Source organism: Pinus tabuliformis, chromosome 6 (assembly GCF_031772625.1).
Source record: "Pinus tabuliformis cultivar Carrire ecotype Pingquan chromosome 6, CPIR1, whole genome shotgun sequence".
Lineage (NCBI taxonomy): Eukaryota > Viridiplantae > Streptophyta > Pinopsida > Pinales > Pinaceae > Pinus > Pinus tabuliformis.
Genome location: NC_142292.1, coordinates 69,178,928 through 69,189,243, shown reverse-complemented (window position 1 = coordinate 69,189,243; position 10,316 = coordinate 69,178,928). Strand labels below are relative to the sequence as shown.

The 10,316-nt window shown below is 36.4% G+C and overlaps 1 pseudogene; it reads right to left on the bottom strand.

The window, feature by feature from the left end:
- Positions 1-3,429: 3,429 nt before the first annotated feature.
- Positions 3,430-10,316, bottom strand: part of LOC149257279 (germin-like protein 1-1) — a 37,158-nt pseudogene continuing 30,271 nt past the window's right edge.

The following is a 10,316-nucleotide window of genomic DNA, read 5'->3' as shown; positions in this document are numbered from 1 at the left end:
TTATACGCCATCATGCTCCTCTGCATATGTCCATAGTTGAGATTATCATTCTTATGGTTTCATTCTCGATTCTAGAGAGGAATAGGGAGTAGCTTTACTTAGGAGGCCTGTCATAGAACTTAAATGTATTCTATGTTAATTTACTTATTTTCCATTGTGTCCTTTTAGCATAATCATTCCTTTCTTAATTCGTGACATTTTGAATTCAAACCTTTTTGGGTTTTCGTTAGGGGAATTTTCAGATCTAAAATGGGCCTCCTAAGAAAAATGTACAACTAAAATGAATTTATAAGAAAAAATAGGATTCAAGATGATGATGTCAACCATGGGGGATGATTCACCATTTTGGAGTAAAAAAGTAAAAATATTAAAACATAATAAAATAATAAAACTACTTTTTTAGCTCGTATTTTAAACTCATCTCCCTAAGGCTTTACCCAAATTTCAATCGGGAGTACTCATTGGATGCAAAATTTAGTTCCTCATCCAAGGAGTACCCATGTTTCATACTTTCGATGGACCTTGCTATACGAAAAATGATGGACCTGAGCTTCAAACAACAGTCCTCTGGCCTCTGCGCACTTTTGATGGCACTTTCTCTTAGTGCAATTCCACCTGATCTTCGATTCACTTGCAATTAACTTATATATATTGAATTCAACATAATACACAGAATCAACTTCGTATTGTAAAAAGACTTTGAGAATGGCCAGAATCACAGCACGCAGGTCAAACATTTGCATCAAAGTGTTTCTTCTATTAATATATGTACATAAATACTTTACATAGGCCCTTGTAGCCATATTTTCATTGCATGGCCCTTTCTTGACTTTGAAGCAATACTTGACTCCTCAAGCCTTTTCATTCTCTCTCTTTCCCCACACAAACACATGATCTTATCTTAGCTACATATTTATACATAAGGATTCCGAACTATATTATGGTTTAGATCCATAAAATCCTCGCCTAAAACCCCTATTCTAGGATTCCTAGGTCCATAAATCTTTCAACAATCTAACTTCCCTCATTTCTATCTAACTCTCTCAAATATTCTCGATATCTATATTCTAAAAGAGAGATCTAGCTATAATACTCCCCATTTTCATCACTTGTGTACATTTCTTAAGAAAACATACGAAAACACAATTAAATAAATAATTACACTCAATTAGGGAACCAACTGCCTTGGTAAATGAAAATGACTATTCTATTCAAAAGTTATTTTGATTTGGAGGTAAGATGTTCGTGCATCAAAAACAATGGAGCTTTCTATAAAATTATGAAAATCAATAATCAAAAGTGTCAATATGGTAACTCACTCCTCCTTCAGGGACTAATGTAGAAGACAAGACTAGGTTTTATAGGACATTGATTGTGTATTGTGTGTGAGTGTTTGCAGAAAGTGATTTATCTTTTCAATGAATAGAAACTATCACAAGCACATTAGTAAATGTGGTTGATATACGTCGATCGATATAATTTCCATATGTCTATTGGCATATAAAAGGTGCAAAATGTCGTCGATCGCATATATCAAGCACAATTTACTAATGGGGTTGTGCTAGCTGATGATCAATGTGTGTGGGAAAGATTAGTAGACAACGGTTGACTATCCTTGACTATGGTAAATTTGTTCAAAATGTAGTCAAGGAGGGTTTAATATGTAAACCTATAGTTGACTATGGATGATCATGCTAGGCCACTTAAACCTATACTTTAATGGTTGACCATGGCTGACTATGGTCAACAATGATTACCATGTTGACCATGGATGAACATGATTTGTAAAACTTTACCATTCACTATGATAGATTATCATTGGCAATGGTTTACCACCACTGACCATGGCTTTCTATGTTTGATCATGGTTGAAAATGATGGTTAACCATGGCTGACTTACCTTGTCTCATGGATATTTTCTTGATAAATTTTCATTGTTTTACCACATAAAATATTAAGTGTTTTCTATCATTACTTCTTTGTTGAAAATGTTTTTACAGATTCTAAAAACCAACAAGTGGTATCATAGCACTAGTTAGAGGAAGACGAGTGGCAGAAGAAACCCTAGCCACAAGTTTGTAGGCCTGTTCTTTGATAAGGAATTTGTGTTTTGTCTTGATCTATAGATCCCTTGAAGAAACCCTCAAACCTGAAGAGGATATGTAGTTCATACAACCATCAACCATATAATTTTAAGCATTCACAAAGATCAAATAAGGGTATCTAGGGTTGGATTATAGTCAATTTTGGGTAGAAAATTTTGTAAGGTTGGAGTCACGCATAGTAAGATGTAACATCCCACTTCAACATATACTTTAATATGATAAGTTATGATTGAAAGAAATTACCACTATTCACCATTATTGTCCATGTTTGGTAATGGTTGCCCATGGCCAACCATGATGACTATGTTGACCATGGGTGGACATGTAATATCCCTCTAATTTCAATTAGAATTCAATAGAATAGTCTCCTTCTCAGATATTCAATAGAATAGTCTCCTGGGAAACCTATGGGAGAGAGCATGTTCCTCCCAACCAATGAGTTACTACTAGTAATTCCCCCAGAGGTCAATTTCTTGCCTCTTGAAACAACAAACCCGTATGTATTCCTTAGTGGTATTTTATAATTCTTCCCAACATATTTTTCCTTTAATTAGCTAGGATTTCCTTTTTAATTAGGAAAAATTCTTTCCTTTCGCCTTTAAAGCACATCTTTCTCTCTAGTTGTGCTTTCTTTTCCTTTTCATCCAGCTTATCATTTCTCTCTAGCTAAATTCTTAACTTAATCATTCTCTCTCATTATGATATTTCATGAATAATAATTTAGCATAATATTTCTCTTCAATTATGTTATTTTCTTAATATTAATTTCTCCTCGGATTTTTCTTAGGAAAATATTTGGTATGGCTATGTGGACTTAACCACTTGAGAATATTCTAAAATAGAAAAAAGTCCCTATTACTTATGTTTTCTTTCCCATACAATTCCCAACAAAACATGTATTCATAATATAAAATTTCATTCCATAATCCATCAATTCCAATCCTTGCTATCACAATCACTAAATTCAAATAATAATCACAATAATCTAAAAATAGTCATGCCTTTCAAAATAAGAGCACCAGGGGTATCACATGTGCTGGGATTCTCCTCTCTTAATTTCCAAGCAATATGATAATCTCTTGAAAATGTATTCCTCCTTTCACGTACACAACAATCGCAACACGGAAATTTCACATTACCAAAAATGACACCAGTACGGATTAAATGATAAGAGTGTTTCTTTATATGCCGTCTTTAATTCAAAGTCAAATACGTACGTGAGGGAAAGAGAGGTTTTATTGATTTGTTTGTTTGGTCGCATAACAGCCGACGAATGACTGGTGACTCCTGGCATGAATGAATGATTGAATTAGATGAGTGGGCATCAACCCAAGAATTTCCTTTGGAGAAGTTGCACGAGGGAGGCATCGATCTTGAAAGCTTTGGCCAGAAGGGAGGCATCAACCGGGGGAGAGGCTCCAAACAAGGATTGATCGATCTTGAAAGCTTTGGCCAGAAGGGAGGCATCAACCGGGGGAGAGGCTCCAAACAAGGATTGGGCGACCTGCTGGGTTCCTGGAAGCTGGCTGCTCAGTGCAGCGATGGCCACTGCGTTGCCATAGCCCACGTTCTGTTGGAAGTGCACCAGACCTTTGGGGAACACGAACACGTCTCCCTTCTCAAGCGTTTTGCTCTTCATAAAGATTATTTCCATTGTGTGTGTTAACCCTCCGGGAAAGCAGCTAAGTCAAACATTGTTCAATAACATGAAACAGCCACTCTTTATGCAAATTACCCTAATCCTTACTTTAAAAAACAAGGACAACCTCTTAATTTAGTAACCGGAGAACCCACCGTAATAACCATTTTTCATCCACCTCATTTCGTAGTAGTTTTCTGGTATTGTGGTTTCTTTTTATGGATATCAATAGTGGATTGATATGTTGCTATCTTTTAAATTATTTCAGTGTTGAAAGATAATTTGCAAATTTATGTTTCTTATCAAAATATCAATTTCTTTCTTTTTTTTTTAATTAAAATTTTCATTTCTTTTAAGTTAAATGATAAAAAAATTAAAAAATGTACTCATAAATTTAATTTAAAACAATATCTCATAAAATATATATTGTTTTATTTTTAATAACTTCCAACATAACTAAAAAAAATTATTGCTTCTTGATGAGCATTGTGTTAACTGTCCCCAAAGAAGCTAAGTCAAACTTCGTTCAATATTAAGATTAAAAATAACCTAAGATGAAGACTACCCTAATCCTTACTCCAAAAAAAAACTCCATTTCCTACTTGTTAAAAACTAATTTGCAAAATTATATTTCCTATTAACATTTCAAATGATTTTTACCAATTTTTAGTCAAATTTATTTTATTTTTTTATTAATTTATAAAACTTAAATTAATAGTTTTCTAATCAAATATGTGTGCTACACAATAAATTTGATTTAAAACAATATCACATAAAAATATATCAAACTTAAATTAATAATTTTCTCATCAAATATGTGTGCTAGACACTAAATTTGATTCAAAAGAATATCACATATAAATGTATGTTCTTTTTTTTAATAACTTCTTACTGTACCAAAAAAAAGAAATGTGTTGCTATGATTCTTCTTTTACCTTCTCAATTATATTGCATTATTTAAAATGCATGTATTGAATTTGAAAATGATATAGAATTAAACTAATTCAAGCTTAAGAAAAAAAAATGTTTATAAAAATGTAAACTATAATTAATAGTGATAAACAAAAATGAATGCAATGTAGATATCTAGATAATAATACTATCTAGTCATTTATATGGTTATGATGATGACGATGATGATTAGCACTCACCAAGGCCTACATGGTCCATGGAACCTTTAGATGGTAAGAGACTCCTACGAATTCTTTTACATTTTATTTTTATGCTCAGAAAGCATTATCAGAAAGGGATGGCATGAGGGGGAGGGATTTTCATTAATCCCGAAGGAATCATTGAATATAGATATGCTTGGGGGCTTGGATGGAAGAAAAACAACCAAGCAAAAGCGTATGGCTTGCTCCTCGGTCTCGCATTGGCCCAAAAGAAGGGCATAAAAACAATACAGGTATTAGGGAACTCCATGATAATTATTAGGCATATGATCTATGCTTCATCAGCTAAAAACACTACCTTAAACCAAATAATCAAGAGATCCCAAGGGTTGATCCCCTCCTTCGAATTGGTGTCTTTCTTCCATAGTCTCAGAGGAAATAATCACGAAGCTCACAAACAGCCTAACCATGCATACCAGTTGAGAGAAGAAAGGAGCATTGTGAATGAGGTCACAGGCATGACTAGCATCCCAAAAGTGTGTTGATGAGATACAAATTCTGGATTTTGGAGGTTTCTCTTAGCCTTACAAGGAAGTTAACAAACTTAATATTTGGGGACTTTTCTTTTAGATTATTAGGGTAGCTAATTGGCCTCTCCCGCCTCCCCTTATCCCTCCCCCTTTCCTTCCCCTCCTCTCCCCTTCACTTTCTTTCCCCTCTTCCCTATTTATCCCCCCCCCATCCCTTCCCTCTGCCATTCCCCTTTCTTTTTGCCTGACGATCCCCTCTCCCATTCCTTCCCGCCTCCCCTCCTTACCGTCATATTCCCCACCCTTGCCCACCTCATCCCCCTACCCCTTGGGCCCTTTCGCATCACTCCATGTAAGCCTTGGCCTGTCATGGAACCCCGTGGCAAGCACATCCTTTTCTTACACCCGCGACGTCTTTATGATCGTCGCCCTAGTACAAAACTCGTTCATGGAAGGGCCCTCTGTGTGTGTTATCAGTTCCCACACCTTGGTTCTTTGTGCAAAGGTCGGCGCACCACCTTGGGTGATTGCAAGATAATGTGGATTTCGGAGAAGTTTAATTATGGAGCACAAAACGACCCTGATCACTTGTGGGAGGAAACATAGGATGGGAACGATGGACCAAGAGAAGAACTAGGAAATCATAGTGGACGCCTGCGAATTATGGAAATACATCGGGATCTCACCTCCATCAGCTTATTCACATGGTACTACATCATCACACATTCCTACATCTGCTATATAAGGAATAACGGTATGTTCATTTTTCATGGTTCAAGGTTCTTTAATGATCAGGTGGCCTCTGTGAAGGCCTGGCGGCTGAAGCTGAGGTCGTTGTGAGTCAGTTGTTGGGTTTGGGTTGAAGGGAAGAAACTCAAGGCGTCATATGAGCTTGAGATTTCGAGTGGGAAGCTTCAGGGGGCCACGGTCTGAGTGGAGTTGATGGTTTCAGTGTCGTTGTAGGGTTTGGTGTTGTTATTTGACTGAATTGGAATTGGCTTCTGGTCTAGAACCTCAAGGAAGATTTGAGAGTAGAATCGTAGAGTAAAGTCTGTATGAATACGATCGATTTTAATATTATTGTTGGAGAGAATGTTTATAAACTTTTGAACTTGAGGGTGTCTTGGGTCAGAACCTTGGGGCTTCGCTGGAGGCCAGTGAGGTGGATGGGATGGTGGATGGTCGGTTTCGGGAGCGGTGGGACAAGAGCATCTCGGATTTGAGCTGGAGTGACAGAAGGTTCTTTGACATTCTGGGAAGTCTGAAAATGGATTCGAGTGTGCAAAGTACAGAGAATAGTTCCCGGTCAAGCTCTTGGGGCAGTCACAGGTCGGGGTTAGGCGGGTCGCAAGTGGGAAATTATCTAGCTGGTAGGAGAAATCAGCGCACCTACATCAATTTTTTGCAGGACCACATGGAATTCAGGGAAGGCCTGGCTGTATTGCAACGCAACATGCATAATCAACAGCAATAGAACCTGACTATACAGTAGAATCCTACGAATTCTTTTACATTTTATTTTTGTGCTCAAAAAGAATTATCAAATTAGTTCCAACATCACCATAGTTGTGCTAACTTGAATGGCAAAGAAGACTAGTAGAGTGACAGATATTTTGAAAATTAAATCAAAGGTCAGTAGAATATCACAATTCAAGAGAAGGTTCTTTTCATCTTCAACGCTCTTACTCTTGCAAATGTGACAAAATATTTCATCCCATGGCATTTTCCGAAGTGACCAACACCCTATTTCACTATGAAGTTTATGAGAATTTGTTCCTATTTTAGCAATGTTTATTTACTTCTTAAATTAGTCGAAAAGAGAGATACTTTTGATCACAATAACCCACTCCTTGGTCTAACATCTCATAAATTTCTTGCTCACAGTGTTTATGGTTTTTAAAATTACATGGAATGGGATAAGTTGTTTGTTACTTTTGCAATTTCCCCTCCTCGCCTATATTGGAATATGATCTAATTGAATGAGAGCCACAATGACAATCCAACAAACAGTGAATCAATGTGAGGGATTCAAATAAGATATTTGATATTAGCTTGTGTTACAATAACATATGTCTATGTTGTAGATATTGCAATTGTTTATAAAATCTAAATACTTCCTATTCATGGAGGTGATCGAGTGATCGTGTGAACCATCATCCAAAAATGACGCGTAATATCTTGTCATTTTTACATAAATAAGCTTTATAATCTAACACCCTCTCTTTAGACTTACACTTTTGAAAATGAAACTTACACACATTGGCACAATAAATAATAGAACCAAAAATCCTCCAAAGGCTTTAGCTTTGAAAGAAATGCTTGATTTAGTAAGACTCCTTCAATTTCCTCCCTATTCCACTGAATGGTATAGTCTCATAGACATTATCCAAGTTTCCCAGCATCATTGGACATCATTATCACACGAAATATCTCATAGCCCTCAAAAAACGGTACAGTCTCCTAGATATTATCCAAGTTTCCCAACATAATTGGGCATCATTAGCATGTGAAATGTCTCATAACCATCTCATAAAGTTACGTTGTCAAACTTACAGATCCTACATACCTTAAACGATTGGAAAAAAATACCCATATGCATGTCTTAGAACCCCAATGAGGTATAGCTTCTCTAATCCAATAGTGTCCTAAACTATTAAAAAATTATCTCTCTTCCCCTACATCCCTCCCTATCTTCAAATTGCAGGCTCTTCAAGTTTTTACAATTGTAGGTTTTACATATCTATATTTTTCGAGCTTTGCTCCACTTGTTTGAGTTGTTGGAGCAAAGCAGTGACTCTCATCAAATGAATACAATAACATTTTTATCAACAAAGACATCTAAAATAAAATTCAATGGCACTTGTGATCATTGCATTGATTTGATATTTACAATCAATCTCTATGTTCCGACACATAAGCTCATTGAAATAGTGGACATGGCTACATTTGCATGTCCAATATCTCTTTTCTCCCATGTTATCTCAACGTTATCTCTACCAAAAATACATCGAATTTGTAAACATTTCTCATCTCGCTAGTTATTCTCAACCTCCTAAAGGATCTTGAAAGGCTATCGAGATATTTCTTGCATTTTATTTTGAATTTATAAATAAAATTGCTAACTAAGTGACCTTTAAAGTCACATAAACTGGTATCTCTTACTATGGTCTTAACCTTAAATATACCCACTTTTATAGCTAATAGAAAAACATCAAATGAATTTTATATAGATAATAGAGAAAGAGCACATGTCTCATCTTAGATATGAAAAAATTAAAACATCTTTCTAACTAACAAAGTTAGCCTTCTTGTCTCGAGAACTTGCAACAATCGTTCCTTCATTAATTATCCTCATCGCATTTGGTCCGAAAATGATGTCAGTGTCCTTTGTGAACCGACTCATGGATCCATTAAAACAAGAATTGTAATAAAAAAATTCTTGATGGTAGATACTAGATAATATTTACCTATATTCTTCATTTTAGTCAGAAATATAAAATTCATCTATACCCTTCTATCTAGTCATAAGCATTGAAATTTTTTCCTCCATGCTCAATTTCACTTGTCTGGCATTCTGCCTCAAACTCCCAAAAAGGAAAAACCTCAAAATATGGACAACCTGCAATCTCATTCGAACCCCTCCATATCTGATCCTTCTTCTTAAGCTTCCTCTCAGCTTCCTGTGCCAGGATCTCCTTTGATTAGTTCTACTAAATCTGTTCTTTCTTCTTTTTCATCTACTTCTTTACTCCTTTCAACCTCCCTATTTTGAGGTTCACATAGAATTCCTGCTCTGACGCCACTTTGATGTAGGCCCGATCCGACCCTGCTTAAATCCCTGGCTTAGAAAACCCACAGTGCCCAAACCTCTATCAAAGAGGCACTTCCTTCAACCCTTTATAATAGCGTACAACTTACAAAATAATAATATAGTCACAGTGGGAGGATTTCAAAGGATATAACCTTTTTATAATATAATTTCTAGTGGGAGGCGCTAAAGGGTATCAACCCTTTCTATATATATTCAAATTCTTGTGGCCTCGACCCTTACTTATTAAAACAGGTGTGGATACCTCATGTGAATTGTACCTTGACTCCCCTCATGTAAGTGTAGAAAGCCCCAATTTCTCGTCGGTCTTAGGCTTCTCTTCATTCTCCTTGTGACCATGCCTTATAACCATGCGATCCATCATCTCGGGCCAAGTCCCTTACATTAAATCATAAAAAACATTTGGGCTTGAAGCTTCCAGGACGGTCCACTTGTATTGTCGCGACATTGATTGGTATGTTGGCTTCTATGTCTACCGCTACCCACATCCGATATTTATAAAGGCCTCATTACTTTGATACCCGACTCACTATTAAAATAAATCTCGGTATATCCGTATCTTAGCTGGCCCACACTCAACTCCGTGTAATGCTCCAAACAATCCCAGCCCTCTATTGATTAGTTGGGCTCACATGTTAGCCCAGTCCCAATCATCATGCCTATTCTAGTTAAGCACTCATCTTCTCTTTCTAGGATAATTCCTCCGGCCCGAAGTTGTCAAGAAACTGTTTTCTTATCCTTCTAGGATAAATCCTTTGACCTGGCGCTATCAATTTCCATCTCCCGACGCTCTCAAGTGATGAACTTCCATCGGGACTTCAAAACAAACTAGGTGTTGTGCTCGTCTTTGTGTTTGGATTCTTCTACCAGTTTTTCCTCTATCCTCATCCTTTATTTTTTGATCTTGGTCCTTCTCCAATCCTCTAGTCTTCTTCATACACACTTATACACATTGATCCATCATAGTTCTTCTTTAATCTCCTAGGATCACCATGATTCCACTGCTCTACTATAATCACTTCAGTTGCGCGACTCTCTTAAGTGCATTCATTTCCTTTGTATTTTAATTGTGTTTTGAGATGTTGTCCCCCCTGAGCTTCA